This window comes from Equus asinus, chromosome 1 (genome assembly GCF_041296235.1).
Source record: "Equus asinus isolate D_3611 breed Donkey chromosome 1, EquAss-T2T_v2, whole genome shotgun sequence".
NCBI classification, from domain to species: Eukaryota; Metazoa; Chordata; class Mammalia; order Perissodactyla; family Equidae; genus Equus; species Equus asinus.
The window spans coordinates 144,081,150-144,099,253 of record NC_091790.1 but is presented as its reverse complement, the minus strand read 5'-3'; the positions used below and the strand labels follow the sequence as shown (position 1 = coordinate 144,099,253).

Genomic DNA, 18,104 nt, shown 5'->3' with positions numbered 1-18,104 from the left:
TCAGCACCAGAGGGAAGCATAAATTCCCTGGTAGTGGGAAAATTTGTTGGTAACAGAAAAGATGGCACTTTTAAAAAATAAGGTAATTTTTATGTTAGGAAAAACAAATTGAAGATAAACAAATGTGCCTGAAATTGGCAAATCCAAACTTCCTTTGTCCTAAATTCAGCATCTGTGTTCCTTTTGTCAGCTAAAATCATAGCAATCTTAACAAAAGTTATTAGTTGTTTGAATCCCTATGATAAAAAAAAAGGCCATAAATTGTACTTTCAATACCCTCAAATTATCTGCATAGCTGTGTTCTATATGGAAATAGAAAGATTTCCATTCTGTCCTGAAAGTGTAATGAAAAGAAGGGAAGCCGTGTATGCCAGTTCAATATTGCATTCAGTTAAATGTAACAGAACCCAAAATACAGTGGTTTAATCAAGGAGGGTTCAACTCTTCTCTCATTAGAGTAAGTCCAGAGATGGGCAATCCAGGGTTGGTCCAAGGACTCCATAATGACATCAACTCCTTCTATCAATGTCTCAATTCTCTCTATCCTTCTGCTCTGCCATTCTCAGCAGATGGCTTTGCTTTATGTTGTTGATTCATGGATACAAGATAGCTGCTCCAGCTTCAACTCACTCTGCATTCTAGGCAAGAAAAAGAAGGGAATGCAAAGGGGAAGGTGAAAGTTCATGGTTTCCTTTCAAAGGCTTTCCTGAAAGCATTACCTTGCCAGAACCATGTCCCTCTTCAGTCATCCCCAGCAGCAGAAGAGCTGAGCAATGTAATTTTTTTATCTGGGTACACTGCCTTCTTTAAGGACATCAGAATTTCTTTTAGCAACAAAGTAAAGGAGAATGAATACTGGGCAGACAACAAAAAATGTCTGGCATACTCTTTAAAAATTGCCAACCATTTTATTTGCCCCAGTGAAAATAATCATTAGGGCTTCTCTTATTGCTTTGTTTAAAAAGTAGAAGATTTTAGGGGTTGGCCCAGTGGCATAGCAAAGTTTGCACACTCCACTTGGTGGGCCAGGGTTCGCAGTTTTGGATCCTGGGCGTGGACCTAGCACCACTCGTCAAGCCACACTGTGGTGGCATCCCACATAAAATAGAGGAAGATTGGCACAGATGTGAGCTCAGTGACAATCTTCTTCACCAAAAAACCAAAAAGTAATAGATTTCATTAGTGGGGTATATTCATTAAGAATCTTTGGTTGCAAGCATGTGCGATCAACTGACAAGCTTAAGCAAAAACAAAAGAGGGAGGGGGATTGTTGGAAGTATACGAGGGTATTTCATAAAAGGGAAGAAAAGTTTGAATAACCTGTTCTCAGAAATAAAAAGGAAACAGGGATGCTCCAGGGATGTCTTGGACTTTTTCTGCATAAATCTGCCAGTAACAGGTACAAACCACATAGTGCATCTTACAAAATAGCACCCTAAAATTGAAAGGTGGTAACTGCCTGCTCATGTCACCCAAGCTTTTATTAGGTCATTGAATCATCCTGTAAGGCCAGGATTTTCTGAATGATCGGGCATATGACAGTGTCCATTAATCCCTTGGATATCATCTCATTGTCTTGCCACTTTTGCTGCAAAGTGAATTTGGAGGTAATATGTTTACTCTGACAGTGTCTATGACCTCCAGTAAACTCATAGACGACGAGCATAGGTATGAAGGGAAGAAAAAGAAGATCCAAATCCAGAGTATGCATTTCTATTCTGATAGTAAAAGATCTCTGATTTACTCACTGATGGCAGGGGCTCAGGTTAGTTCATCTGATTACTAGGTGCCCAGAAAACACCCTAGAGGTTTGGTGCCAGATTGCGGTTCAGGATTGGATGTGGTTGCTTGAAAAACTGGGCACTCAGCAATGATCCTAGAAAAGTCAGATCTAGTGAGGGGAGGTTCATGCAGTTGAGCCCAGAGCAGCATGGCTTCAACCTCTGGCACCAGGCCTGCCTTGTTCATAAGCCCACTGATTAGACACCATCTTGGCTAATGAAGGAAAATGACTGACATCTATGGCCATCTGTGTGCTTGATTACTAAGAGTCTCTTCCACAGGAAAAGTCATCAGAATGGCATACATGAGATACAATTATTTTCATGCTGTAAACTCATTCTGAGAGATTCATCCACACCAGCCCATTCTTAAAGTTCTTGTCACCAATATTCTAATCTTGCTCTTCCCCAACAAAGGCCAGACAATGACTACTGCCTAGAAATCAATATAGGTCCTGATTTCAGGCCAAACTTCCTTTTAGGCAAAATAAACAGAAAATTGTTACGCTTGGTGTTCTGGCCATAAAGAGGTTTAATTTTCTCCACTGTCTTTTGGGGCCACTCCTATCTGGAGCTGTCACTCTGCAGACGATTTCCAGTTCATGCCAGCATTTCACAGAGAACAGGGCATGAGTGTTCATAGGAAAGTTTCCATGAGGCCATCCAGAGGTATGGACTGAGGAATTCATGGCAATGTGAATAATGGGAATGTGTGTAACCTGATTGTGCAAATAATTTGTGCCTTCAGGATCTGATTTGATGTTGCAATATTTCTGGTTATACCCAGCTCTAAAGCTAGCTATATCAAATAGCGTTAGTTGCTTATGAGTAGCTCAAAGTAGAGCAAGACCAGGTCTTTTGTTTTCACTAAAGTCCATTAAAAAGCTGGGAGCTCATTCTAAAAACGAGGAGAGTTACCCAGATAGAAGAGCATGGTTCTGCTCTCAGACTCTAGACACCACCATTAGATCAGCCTATTAGGGCTTATCACAGACTGCATTGTGCATCCTGGCCCCCAAAGTGCACCTGTGGACTGCTGGGTGATAGGGCTGAGTAAAGAGCAACTTAGCTATGGGAGAGCTAAAGATGCTTCTCTTGCTCTGGGAGATTTTCAGATACCCAGAGGTGATAAATTCACAATTCTTTCTCTCCCTTTTCTTGCCATGGGTTCACTGTGGATGGAGTGTATTTTCTTGTCTTACAGACTTTCCTTGTCTTAAGACCATGTGACTTGCTTTGATCAATGGAATGTGAGTGGATGTGATAGTATTCCAGTTCATAAACGAGACTTTATGATGTGATGTGTGTTACCAACTGCTTTCTTGCACTCCTGCTCTGCACCAAGAGAATATCCCAAGTAGGTGGCACTCTTTCGACTTTGGCCCTGGTATGAAAAGACACATGGAGCAGACCTGAACCTACCTGCAGCCTCGATTAGAACTGTAGCAGCAATGTGTGATGAAAAGGAAGGAGAAATAAATGCTGGTTTTTGTAAGTCACTGAGATTCTTGAGGTTATTTGTTACACAGCAAAACCTAATGAAAGCAGACTAAGATGCTAAGTAAACAGATCAGAGGCAATGGACAACATGCTTCTTCCAAATGTAACATAAACTGTCTTCATAATCCAAAGAGGACCACCATGCCGTGTGTTGTGCCTTCTTCTCCATGGTAAGGGACAGCAGATATAGAATTGTCCTTTAGTTTGGAAATAATATCCCAACATACTATAAACCATTCATGCCACAGAAATGTCATAATATCCAACTGCAGAATTTTTGTAGAAGTTATCTCCTACTCCTTGAACCAAATCGTCTGAGATATCTCTCATTTCCTTTATCCCAGGCCCATCACCTTGACATCATCAATCTAATAAACCCAGACAGTGCCTACTCCTGATGGCTTGCCCAGACCCCCTTTGCCAGGCGCGTGCATCAGTCCCCCAGCTGCTTTGAGAGTTACCTGCTAATGACTTACAGCTGCAATCTTTTGCCCAATGGCAGGAAGAGACTTATTGAGCAGGATCCCTAACAGCTGACTATATAACATAGGCTGCTAGTTTTCCATCCCAGAATATGTAGGGGTGCCCCCCTCCACACACACACACAATCCACTGACCAATTCCAAATACCCGGCCTCACACATTTCCTGAGAGTCTGCTGCCTACAATCTCTCCCCTGTACAATGACTGTACTGGTTGAGGTTGTTAGGGTTGTAAGCAACAGAAATGGACTCTGGCTCACTTAATTAAAAACACTGAAGGAGTATAGGAGTGACTCACAAATTAAAATAAGAGTTGAGCAATGAAGATTGGAGATACGAAGAGACGACAGAAGCTCCAGGGACATTTGCAGCAGAGATTCAAGACCTTCTCTTTCTAGTGGTGATTCTTAAAGTTGTCTGCACATTACAGTCACATGAAAGTTGTAAGTCCTGATGCTGACACTCAGTCATACCCTAAATGAATTAAAATCAGCATCTTTTGGGTGTTGGAACCAAGATATCAATATCCTTTAAAATCACAGAGGTGGTTCCAATTGGCATCGTGGTTGAAATTTTAGCTGCATCAAAATCACCTGGAGGGCTTGTTAAAACAGATTGCTGGGCTCCTTCCCCAGAGTTTCTGATTTACATAAAATCAGTTAGAAATGATTTGCATTTATAACATGTTCCCAGGTGATGCTGAATCTGGACAAGCTCTCATGTGATCTGAGGCTATTGATCCTCAAACCACACTTAGGATAGCAAAGTTCTAGAGCAGTCATTCTCAAACTGTAGTGAGCATAAAAGCCATTGCAAACTTTGTGAAAACAAATTCTTAGACTCCACCATTGGATTCTAATTGAGTAGTTCTGAGATGAGGCCCAACATTTTCTACTTCTAATTAGTTCCCAGGTGCTGCTGATGCTGTCAGTCCATAGACCACACTTTTTATAGCACCACTCCAGAGTATGTGTGTACACACTTCAGTTTGAAATAAAATATCCAGGGGTGATTTTCCCCCAAGGGGACATTTGGCAAGATCTGGATACATTTTTGATTGTCACACTGTGGCAGATGGAGAGAGGGAGATGGAGAAAGAATGCTGCTAGCATCTAGTGGGTAGAGGCCAGCAATGCAGCTAAACACCCTGTGATACATAGGACAAACCCCACAACAAATCATCCAGCCTAAAAAGTCAATGGTGCCAGAGTTGAGAAACCCTGCTCTAGAGTGTGGCTATTAACAAAACTCATCTACTGCTCTTTAGGTATCCATTCTGATTTTATAATCCCTGTACAAAGAATAATATTGTCCCAGCTGAGGTCAGGTGTCCATCCCGGTTCAATCAGCTACGCCAGGAAGTCAAGACCTTGTAGTACACACATGACCACTGGAGACGCAGCCCTCGGAGAGAAGCAACAGAAGGCAGACAATAAGATATTCTGAAAGTCAAGAGACGCAGCGATAGGTACAACTTTAGCCAAGAGAATTGTGCTCACTAGAGCAGGGGTAACAGTGGGTAACAGGCATCTCTTTCTGAGGGGTGACAAATGATTGAATCTTCACACACGCAGCAGTTGCTGGAGCTAAGCAGCTGTGAACCGCATTCCAGGCTCCTGAAGCCCATGATGTCTGCAGAGAGTTCCTGTATTTCCTTACTTCCCACATTTCCTTGAAATCAATCCCCGTCCCTCGGGTAACTGAGCCTATTTCTTCTGCTTGCAAACTGAAGTATGTACACACACAGGCGGGAACACACACAGAGACAGTGCTCAGTGTTGATTCAGTTTGACTTTTCAATCTGTCCTCTACTGAAACAAGTGGAACACACAACTAGCTGGAACTGAAGGAAATGACCCTGCTCCAGTCTTTATTGGGTTGCCTTTCACTTTAGTTGTTGAATTCTGTTTCAGTCACTAACTTCTTTGTTCTACCAAGGTCTGTCCTGGAATTGTCACTTTCTTGAATGGGGGTAACAATGGCTACCTTCTACTCAGGATCTGTTCTGAATATATGTACAGGTATATACACACACATACATATATATACACAGACATGCATATATACATATATGTACACAAACATACTTATATCTATTTTTCATCCTTACAATATTCTTATGAAGTAGTCATTGTTATTATCAATGAAGAAAATTAGTCTCAAGTTAGATAACTTGCCCAAAGTCATATATTTCCGAAGTAGTACAAGTGGAATACAAACCCAGGTCTGTAAAACACCAAAATCTTTCACTTAACCACCATCTTATCCTTTTCTTCCCCACTCTGGACTTCCCCCACTTCCCAGTCTGAAGCATGAGCCATAATATATCCCACGTCCACAGAAGCTAAAACAGGTTAATAAGATCTCACAGGACTCTCATGAAAAACAGATTTAAACCCAAAACGGTAATGCGGGTTGGCCACACTTACAGTACTTAATGTTTACTGAAGACAACCTGAATACATACCTAAGGTATATATCACCACTTGTAACAGTAAAATTTTCATGTCAATCAAGATAAGCACACAAGCACCCAAGTGATTTTAGACCAGATGGCAAAGTAAGAAAGAGAGCCCTCATTGCAACCATTTTCTCAACAAAGATACCACATATGAGCCTGTCACTGAAACCAGCTCCCTATAGGTCAACCAGAAACATGCTGTCAGATCAGCCCAGCTGGAATAAACCCTGAGTGTTAAAGGATGTACCAGGAATTTCCCAAGGCTTTGTGGATTTCAGACCCAGCCCTTCAGTGGCTCCAACAACAGAAGGTAAATGAGTGGAGCATGCATGTGCCATGCCAGCTCCTTGGAAGGTTGTGTCTCACTTAGATCATCAAAGCCGTTGGCCAGACATCCTGTCATCCCTTGTGCTTTGTGCAATGCCAAATATTCTGCAGATGGTTCCCCAAGTGCTAAATAATAACAGTGTCTAGCTTTCATGGGCTATTTGCAGTACAGTCATTCTTTACATTCATTCTATTAACTGCCGTTGTCTCTCCTCTTGGTGAGAAACAGTGTTATGAGTGACAAGATGGACACCTGGTTAAAAGACATCTTCAGAAATAGAACTTGCTTCCAATCATTTCAAACTCTTAAGACATTTGACTGGAGCAAAGCATAACAAATTTTAGCGGCTTGTCCTTTGTGCTAGTTGCAAAATTTACAACCACCCCTCCACCTGCATCTTCTCTGAGATTCTATCTGCTTTTAAGGGCTAACATGACATAATTCTATTTCGCTATATAATGTAATGGTAAAGAGGAATTTTCTGCTTGGAAGAGACCATCTCATTTCAATATGCTGTGACATCTTTTGGAAACCAATATCCTCTATAATGGGAAATGGTTGCAGATCAAGGGCAATCATTTCTGTGATTTATGAGTACTGCAAGCAGATGGTTTTTTGAATATTTGGCCTTTTCCCAAAAACCTCACACAAGCTAAGCTGTTGTATCTTATTGCATGAAAAGCCTTTGCTTCCAGGTAAGGGGATGGGCTGAGTCAGAATCTGACTTTGTACCCGAAAACAGGGACAGAACATGTTGCTAACCTAAGAAAGCCAAGGAACTAGTTTTTGTTTTTCCTACAGCTAGCAGCAATCATAACTACCACCAAGCTGTGTCAGCCAAAAGAAGAGAGAGCCAGATACCTGGTCTGGAAGGTGAAGATGTCTCACTTTGCTATGGTTATTAGATTATCAATTTTCTCCCCTCAAGACCTGTGTGATTCACAGGGAACACTATTAGCCTGGCAAGAATTAATTACAGCCCTGGTAAAGGTGACCTTCTAAACAAAAGCGGAAAGGCAAACTAGTCTTTTGTGTGAAGCACCTGCTAAGTTAGGAAGGTGGCTAGGATTCTAAATAGGATCTTGGGAAGTACTATCTGATTTAAAAGGATTATGTTGGGCTCTTGCAAGTGAGAGGCCAGGTGAGTGGGGCCTTAGCCTGAGCTGTGACAGGATATTTTAATTATCTACATTATTCAATATTTTGAAATTTGAAGGCTTTCATTTCAATTCAGTTAATCTTTCACAGGTCAAAAGAACAAGAACAGTTTGGGGCATAAGGATTGACAATGAATAAAGACTTATCGTTTTATCTCAATATCAGAAGATTTGAGGATGTTGCATGTAGAAGCGAAGGAAGCCAGTCAGAGCGACTAGAAACAGGAAGCCATGAAAAGTGACTTTCTCTTGAGTCAATATGTCCCACAATGTGTCATTATCTTGAGATTCTGTTTGTTCCCCTTTCTTTGCTGGAGAATGAATATTGGGAAAACGTATAAAGCATTATGAGTCTTTAATGATCCTACATTCTTTCCTGTAGCAATGAAAGCCCTCCCTCTCCTTCAGTTTCTCAGCACCCAGCAGTGCGGTAAACTTTTCCTACTTAAAATTGTGTGTTCGGGAAAGGGTTCTTTTAGTTTTTTTGGTTTTGTTTGTTTATTTTTTTAATATTGCAGCAATATTTTTTAAAAAATTCTTTTCATTGTAGTTGGCTTACAACGTTGTATTAGTTTCAGGTGTACAACATAGTGATTCAACATTTATATACATTAAAAAGTGACCAGCCTGATAAGTCTAGTAACCTCCATTGATAGGTGAATGGATAAAGAAGATGTAATATGTATATACAATGGAAAGATTTTGCTATCAGTAACAAACCTCGAAGTCTACCTAAATCACTTTTTTACTGCAAAAGTTTTATTTTCAGGTTGAAATGGAAGACTTCGGCACCTGTTCAAAGGATTTTGAGGGTAAACATTAAGAGAAAGGAGGCTTTTTTCTCTTGCAGTGCCGCTAAATTGCTTCAGTGCAAGCCTACCCAAAGGCAAGCCTTCCTCTGTGACAGATTTTGCCCCCAGAAGGTGCCAGATATTCCAGAAATGAACCATGCGGCCTCTGGCACTCCCCACCTGTGCGTCTGAGACCACACTTGGTTCAACTCACCTGATTGCCCTGTAAACAGGAGTTTGCACTGTTCTGTCCATTTTCACACCTCCCTGGGGCAAAGGGTAGACTCTTCTTCAAGAATGCAGCCTGAACATCCTTAAGAGGTCTTAGATTTTCAGTTCAATTAATATTGTTTTTATCCCACAAATTTTGTTATTAATTCACTTATTTAATCACTCATTCACCTATCAATTTCACAAACTGATTGCCTGTCCTAGGTTCAGGGGACAGTCCTGGGTTTGCAGCTCTGAACAGAATAGATAAGGCCCATGTCCTCATGAGGGTTATATAAATTTATTTTTCCACTGCAGTTCATGTTATTTGGTTTTACCTGTAATAATTTCTTGAGTTAATTGATTTACTTTTTCTTGTTTAATAATAAAAAAAATTTAAACTATGAATTTGCCTCTGATTACAGCTTTGATAATATGCCATTAATGTTCTTACTTAATGTCTTCCTTGCTATTGTTTTTCTCTAATAACTGATTTGAACTTCTCTTTGACTTAAGAGTTTATAGGAAGCTAATTTGCATTAATGTTTGTTTAGTCTCAAATAGTGGGAGATATTTTTCTTTCTTATTATTAATTTCTGGTTTATTTTGCATTAGGGCCAAATAAATGTATCTATTGTAATTCTACTTTCTAGAATTATTATAGTTACTTTGTAGACCAATGGATTCTCAATTTTTGTAAATGTTTTATTGTAAGTTGACAAAAATATTCTATTAGTAATAACAACTAAGTTTGAAATATGCCAATGAAAATATTATAAAATATTTTATTATATGCTATTATATTATTATTTTGTATACTATATTATTATATTATACTACATCATATATTTATTATTTATATTATAAATATAAATGTTATAATATTATATTATTTGGTGCTATTATAAATTGCTTTATTTAGATGTTCTTCTTTATGTTTGACTATTTGATCTGTTAAAAACTGAAAGAGGTGTGTTCAAAATCTCCTGATGTTTTTAGTGTTTGCTTTACATATTTTGATGTTACTTTATTCCATACATAAAAGTTAATTATTATTACATCTATATGAAAAGATCCTCCTGGTCCCATTTAATAGTTTTTGCCATGAATTCTATTTTCTTTGAGGATAATATTGCTATCTGTGCTTTTTATCTATTTGTGTTTGCCTAATCTATTTTGTTCCTAACTTTTATTTTGAAATATTTGTTCTTCGTATTTCTCTTATTTAGCATTTAGCATAACTTTATTTATTTATTTACTGCTGAGGAGGATTTGTCCTGAGCTAACATCTGCTGCCAATCTTCCTCTGTTTTTTGGTTGAGGAAGATTAACCTTGAGCTAACATCTATGCCAATCTTCCTCTATTTTGTATGTTGGTCACTGCCACAGCACGGCTGACCAAGTGGAGTAGGTCCGCACTTGGACTCTGAATCCATGAACCCAGGCTGCTGAAGCAGAGTACACAGAACTTTAACCACCAGGCCATGGGCCAGCCCCTAGCTTCACTTTTTTAGAATTTGTTTTGTGCTTTCATTTCATGTATGTTTGTTAGCCATACCTGAACTTCATTTTCTTAGTAGAAAGGTTAACTCACTTAAATATATTATCATAATATATATATTTGGTCTTATTCTCTTCTCTTTTTTTATAAAATATGTTTATGCCTACTACTTGGTAGGTCTACTCTTTTATGCCTGCTCTCTTTTTTTTCCAGTTTTTGCTATGTTGATCATACTTTTTGTTTTACTTCTATTTTTGACTAGTAAATTGTCTTTGGTTTTCGAAAGGTATATCTCTCTTGTTGTCTATTGATGTCCACTTGTTTCAGTACCGTTTGTTGAAAAGGCTAGTTTTCCTCCATTGGATTGCTTTTGCACCTTTGTCAAAAATCAATTGAGCATATTCTTGTGGGTCTTTATCTTGGTTCTCTATTCTGTCCATTGATCTATGTGTGTGTGCCTTTGCCAGTAACACACAGTTTTGATACTGTAGAAATTGGGTAGACTGATTCCTCCCAATTTATCGTTTCTCAAATTGTTTTATCTGTTTTAGTTCCTTTGACATAACCATTTATATATTAGAATAACCTTGTGTATATATACAAAAAATATGTATATTTCTGGAATTATGAAAGGAATTGCATTAAACCTGTATATCAATTTGTGAAGAATTGACATCTTTACTATGTTGATTCTTCCAATCTATGAATACAGTATGTCTCTCCAGTTATTTAGATATTCTTTGATTTTTTTTATCAGCATTCTGTAGTTTTCAGTACTCAAGTCTTGTTCATGTTTTGATAGATTTACTCTTAAGTATTTCTTCTGGGGTTTTTTGAGCAAATTTAACTGGTATTTTATTTTTAAGTTTGGTTTCCACATGTTCATTGCTAGTATATAGAAATGCAATTGATTTTTATATGTCTATCTCATATCTTCCAACTCTACTAATTTTGTGCAGATTCCTTGGGATTTCTTTGTAGACAATCATGTCATCTGAAAACAGGAACAAGTTTTTTTCTTCCTTTCTGATTTGTATGCATTTTAGTTCCTTTTCTTGCCTCATTGCTTTAACTAGAACTTCTGGCACTATGTTAAATAAAAGTGGTGAGAGCAGATATCTTTACCTTGTTCCTATCTTCAGGAAAAGTATTCAGTCTTTCACAATTAAGTAAGACATTGGCCAAAGGGGTTTTGTACATGATCTGTATCAGAGTTAGGAATTTTTCTTCTATTCTTCTTTATTCTGAAAGTCTTTGTGGTGAATGTGTTTTTATGTCAAATGCTTTTTGATATAATGGATATTGAATTATGACAACTGCTTTTTCTGAATTGCTTGCTATAACCATATGATTTTTTTCTCTAAGCTTTTAATATGGTGGGTTGCTTTGGTTGATTTTCAAATATTGAACCAGCCTTGCATTCTTGGAATAAACCCTACTTATTCATGATGTATAATTCTTTTTATATTTAGCTAAATTCTATTTGTTAATATTATGTTAAGGATTTTGCACTAAATTCATGAGGGATGTTACTCTGTAGTTATTTTTTTTGTACTGTCTTTGTCTAATTTTTTTTTTGTATCAGAGTAATACTAGTGCTATAAAGTAAATTCAGATGTAGTCCTTCCTTGTCTCATTTCTGGAAAAGATTGTGTACAGCTGATGTTAATTCTTCCTTAAATGTTTGGTAGAATTCTTCAGTAAAACCATCTAGGCCTGGAAATTTCTGTTTGGGGAGTTTTATTTTATTTTATTTTTTGGGAAAAAAACTTGTCTTTATTTTCACTGAACTCAAACTGAAATTGAATGCTTCCTTTTACTACATATAAAAGTAACAAATCCCAGTAACATCAACAGTATCTATGAATTTGTCACCAAATCACATTTTTATAACATACTATAGTAGTTGCAGATATTTAAAAACATCATTTATACTAATCACTACTTTAAAATTATGGTAGATATTACTCTCTTGCTGATACTTGCTATTTATTTATTTATTTTCAATTTTTGTTTTTATAGCAGTAACAGTGGATTATAATGCTATACAACTTTCATCATAATATATTTCAGATTCTGTGTAGATTACATCATGTTCACTACCCAAAGACTAATTATAATCCATCACCACACAAGTGCCTAATGACCCCTTTCACCCTCCTCCCTCCCCTCTTCCCCTCTGGTAACCACCAATCCAATCTCTCTTGCTGTGTGTTTGTTTGTCGTTGTTTTTACCTTCTACTTATCAGTTAGATCATATGGTATTTGACCTTCTCCTTCTGACTTATCTCCCTTAGCATAATCCCCTCAAGGTCCATCCATGTTGTCATGAATTGCCGGATTTCATCATTTCTTATGGCTGAGTAGTATTCCATTGAGTATATATACCACATCTCCTTTATCCATTCGTCCCTTGATGGGTATCTAGGTTGCTTCCAAGTCTTGGCTATTGTGAATGAGGCTGTGATGAACATAGGGGTACATGTATCTTTATGCATTTGTGTTTTCAAGTTCTTGGGATAAATATCCAGCAGTGGAATAGTTGGATCATATGGTAGATCTATTCTTAATTTTCTAAGGAAATTCCATACTGTTTTCCATAGTGGCTGCACCAGTTTATATTCCCACCAGCAGTGTAAGAGGGTTCCCTTCTCCCCACATCGTCTCCAACGCTTGCTGTTTCCTGTCTTGTTAATTATAGCCATTCTGACTGGAGTGAGGTGATATCTCATTGTAGTTTTGATTTCCATTTCCTTGATAGTTAATGATGTTGAACATGTTTTCACGTACCTGTTGGCCTTCTGTATATCTTCTTTGGGGAGATCTCTGTTCAGATCTTTTGCCCATTTTTAATTGGGTTGTTGGGTTTTTTGTTGTTGAGCTGTATGAGTTCTTTGTATCTTTTGGATATTAACCCCTTATCTGATATATGGCTTGCAAATATCTTCTCCCAATTGCTAGGCTGTCTTTTTGTTTTGTTGATGGTTTCCTTTGCTGTGCAGAAGCTTTTTAGTTTGAGGTAGTCCCATTTGTTTATTTTTTCTTTGTTTCCCTTGCCCGGTCAGACACTGCGCTTGAAAATATGCTGCTAAGACCAATGTCAAAGAGCATGCTGCCTATGTTTTCTTCTAGAAGTTTCATGGTTTCAGGTGTTACATTCAAGTCTTTAATCCATTTTGAGTTGATTTTTGTGCATGGTGTAAGGGAATGGTCTACTTTCATTCTTTTGCATGTGGCTGTCCAGTTTTAACAACACATTTATTGAAGAGACTCTCCTTTCTCCATCGTATGCTCTTGGCTCCCTTGTCAAAAATTAGCTGTCCATATATGTGTGGATTTATTTCTAGGCTCTCGATTCTGTTCCATTGATCTGTGTGTCTGTTTTTGTACCAGTACCATGCTGTTTTGGTTGCTATGGCTTTGTAGTGTATTTTGAGATCAGGGAGTGTGATACCTCCGGCTTTGTTCTTTTTCTTTAGGATTCCTTTGGCTCTTAGGGTCTTTTGTTGTTCTATATAAATTTTAGGGTTCTTTGTTCCATTTCTGTGAAAATGTTGTTGGATGTTTGGGGAGCTTTAAAATAATTAATGCAACTTCGTTAATAGTTACAGAGCTATTAAAATTTTCTATTTCATATTGGGTGAATTGTGGTAATTTGGTTTTTTGATGAATTGCTCCATAAATCTAAGTTGCCAAATTTATGTGTGTAAAGTTGTTCCTTGTGGTCTCCACTGACATCATGGTGACTGCACAGGGTCTTTTTACCACTGGGCAGTGATGAAAGCTCTGACTCCCCACTAGACCTCTTCTGACATTATTCCAAGAGAAGGGACAGAGGTGCCTCATTACTGCTGGGAGGGAGTGGAAGTCCTAGATTGCTATGTGGTGTCCCCTGACACAGCAGGCTGGGTGCAGCCTCTTTACTACCCGGCAGGTATCAAAATCTTGGCTCGCTACTCAGCCTTCCCTGACATCACTCTGATAAGAAGGATGATACACCTAGTCACATTCTGGTAAGGGTAAAAGTCTAGACTCCCCACTCAAACTTTGCTGGTATAGGTAGAGGTGGGGGTCACAGAATTTCTGAGGTGTTTGGCTACAGTTTAGTGGTTATTGTCTAAAAGTTCTCTGTCTTTCTTGGTCCTTTGACTGGAAGGAAGAGGCTTTTCTTGGGACTTTTTAAATCTGTGCCCATTGGTTTTTCCAGGCTGCTGGCTTCTTTAGCTTCTGCTCTTTGCCTTTCACACTTGTCTTCTTCTTTTTGACACTTTCTTCTCTTTGTTCTTATCCTCTGAATTCTGGAAGAATTGTTGAAAGATGTCTTCCAAGTTTCTGGTTACTTCTCTGTAGAGATGATTCTTATCTGTACTGCTTCTAATGTAGATTTAAAATTCCTCATTACATTTTTAATTTCTTTACAATTTAAACTTTTCTTGTGAGTTCCCTTTATACATACAACTGTGTAGAAATCCCTTTTTCACTTTTTTATGTCACCTTTCTTCTCTCATTTCAGTGTTCTGTGTCTTCTTGAAGTTAGTTGAGTGCACAATTAAGATGTAATTTGTCTTTTCTAGGCAATCTTCCCTAGTTGAATATATAATATGTGAAGAGAAAAAAACAATCAAATACAACAAAAATATATGTAATTAAAAGTAAATATGCCTCTTTTCCCAAATATTTACCCCTTTCCTAAAATCAAACATTGTTAATAATTTCTCATTTCCTTCCAGAAATGTTTTATGTATACATGAGCATGTAAATGTATATTTGTGTTTTTTGTTTTCAATACAAATGAAATCATTTTGTATAAGCCTTGCTTTTTTCACTTACTATATCTTCAAGATCATTTTATATTGTCTTATAACATTCTACCTCATTCTAAACATATAATTGATAACACTGTTCTCAAAGTAATGCAGAAGTAGCATTCATACAAGCATCTTTTTTACATGTTTATAAACACTTATTTACATGCATCATAGAATGGCTATCACATCCATTCACCGAAATAACACTGGTCAGAATTAGTGGACAAGTGGCATTGAATGAATCCACCATAATTCATTTATCCACCCCATGTCCACCCCATGATGGAAATTTAAGTTGTTGCAAGTATTTAACCATGGAAAACATTTTTGAACAGTATTGTCTTCCTTAGATTCTTGAGTTAGGCTTTTTGGGGGGACTGTAAATATTTATTCTTTTTAAGTTTTTCTTCTATTTCCTTTTTTTCTTGTTTGCACATCCTTGAATAATGAAAGATATATCCAAATTTGGTGCTTACCCAGAAACAAGGTGACTTAATTCTCCTTCTTTCCTCTCACTCCATCCGTTTGTGTACAGTGGCCTCCTTCAAAATATAAAATTGAGGTACTGGTTTGTTTTATAGACCCATTCAAGAATGTTTGAAGGAATATACACCAAAATGTTAATATTTATCTATGAGTAGTTGAATTATAAGAGATTTTCACTTTATGTTTATGCCTTTTTATATTGCTTAACTTCCTTACATTGAAAAAATATTCATGTTATAAGAAGAAACAAATAATCCAAGGAAAATTTAAAATACAGCATTAACAACCCAAAATATGGAAGTAGGGGCTATTGGAGGTGAAAGCTGTCCCAGAAGAGAAATTTCATCTCTATGCCATTTTTTGAAGTGTGTTGAAGCTGTTACACTGGTGGCAAGCTTTCTGTTGGTCCTGGCCTTCATAAAAGGGATTATGGACACTCTTAGATGCCAATCCCAAAAATCTTCCCTTTCTTTACTGCTAACAAAATCCTAATTTTGTTTAGGTGGAAAATTAAAGCAAAATCAAAGGATTTAATACATGAAAATTCAATGAAAAAACTATTTAGAGTGATTTTGGCAGGGTCCAAGGATCAGCAACAGGAGAGAGCTAAAACCTACACTAGGCCTGAAGGACAAGAAGGATAAGAGGTTATTGAATCCAAGGGGGAGCTGTAGCTGCAGGAGAAGGCCTCTTGGTGGGAGCTGTGGCATTTGCTATACAGAGAATGGCGTTACCAAAACCTAAGGGGAGCTGGAGTCATGGAGGCAGGATTACTCAATAGGAGTTACAACCAAAGGCAGTGCAAAGAAAGAGGAAGCTGGAGAAAATACACCAGCCATTCTGTTCTCCTGCCTTCAGATTTCTTGCCATGTCTCCTCATACCAATACTCAATGAGAAACTGCACAGCAAGGGAGCTCAGGTGATCTCGGCACAGAGGCCAGCCCCCTGATACATGGAGCAGGTTGAGAAGGGCAGTGAGACATACATCTTTTATGTCCTATCTTACAGCCCCTTGGCCCACCATTTTGTTCTGGTCGTTGCTGTGGTAACCAGCTGCAGCAATTGCACTTTGATTCAGCTACACAGCATGTCTCTTTGTGTGTCAGGAATCTTTTGCTTCCACAGCATGAGAGACTTGAATGAGACTAGCCTACTTACTCATTCTGCAGCATGCTCAAATTGTACATGCGAGGAAGTTAGCAGCCCCTGAGGCAACTCTTGACCAATCAGGCTTGGAAGGCAGTGGAGAAATGCGTTGAGTAAACAATTCCATGTCTTGAGTAAACAATTCTGAGACAGGATCTACACAGTTCTTCAGAGGTTTCTCAGCTAGATTAAACCCCAGTTTCCCATAACAGTAACTGAATCTCAACCTTAATAACTCCACTCTCAGATTAGCTTTACCTTCTTCTCTATTTAACTGTCCTAGTCCTCTGACTTCTGTTCCCTGACAACACTTCTCAAAATAACTGCCTTCATGTATCCCTTTTCTTAGGCTCTACTCTTGGGGGAAATCCAAGATAAAATAGACAGAATTGGGTAGCTCTGAAGGGGCAAAAGGAAAATAACCAATCCACGTGTCCACGGTTCTCCCAAGAGAGGCAGAGGTGAATAACCTTATTCCAAAATGCAGCTGTAGATGCCAATTAGTCTACAGGTTTAGAAAGGATGTGTGACCAGTTTGGGCCAATGATAAGAGAAATATGTTGCTATACTTTACAGTGTAAGAGCAAACTGTAGCACAAGGGCAGCTCTAAAGGGGCAGCCTAAAATATGAGGTACTGCAAAATACATAATGTTTCCATTAGGTTCAAAAGATAACTCCAAAGGTTTTGGTAAAAAGCCACACCATCAATCCAATTACAGTCTATTAACCCCAAATTGCTGGTGCCACAGTCACAGATATGAGCTGGGACCTAGAAACTTGAGAAAAGAAGGAAAGACAAAGGGAAGCTTGGGGTTGACATAATATCTAGCCAGAACCCAAGGCATGGGAAAGTCGTAGGTTTAACTGTTTGTCAAACACGTGGTTTGACCCTCCCATAGTTTAGAGGATGTGCACACACAGCTCTGATTCCACAAGATAAAGGTAATGATATAAACTAGGGGGTCGGTCGACCTTTTCTAGAAAGAAATCTTTTCAGATGGTAAATATTTTAGGTCTTATAGGCCATACAGTCTATAAAAGCAGCCACAGAAAAAACATAAACAAATGGGTGTGGCCACGCTCAAATGAAACTTTTCTTACAAAAACAGGTGGTGGACTTGATTTGGCCTTTGGGTTGTAGTCTGCTGACCCTTGTGTAAACCAAGAAGCCCTGTGTTACCACCTCGCAAAGAACCCAATTGCACCTCAATTAACACTTTCTTCAAAATGTGAAAGATTGCATCTATAAATAAAATATTCGACTCTCCAGAGGTGTCTTCCAAAAATTTTATTTTCTCTTACTTAAGAATACTAGCTTTCTACTATTTCAAATTTCCAGAAAAATATTCATGTCAGCAAAATGCTGTCTAATTGATCATATTTTAATTTATTCATCTCACATAACTCTTCATATCTCACTCTGAAATGTGTGCTCCCAAAAATGAAATTGA

At 38.1% G+C, this 18,104-nt stretch overlaps 1 long non-coding RNA gene across 1 annotated transcript in view; it reads right to left on the bottom strand.

Annotated features, from left to right (window-relative positions):
* Positions 1–13,699: 13,699 nt before the first annotated feature.
* The window catches only part of LOC123288018 (uncharacterized), an 80,501-nt gene continuing 76,096 nt past the window's right edge, over positions 13,700–18,104 (bottom strand). The window contains exons 3-4 of the long non-coding RNA XR_006531500.2: positions 15,496–15,561; positions 13,700–14,795 (exon numbers count right to left, since the gene is read on the bottom strand). This is a non-coding gene — a long non-coding RNA (uncharacterized lncRNA). The remainder of the gene's footprint in view (positions 14,796–15,495; positions 15,562–18,104) is intronic.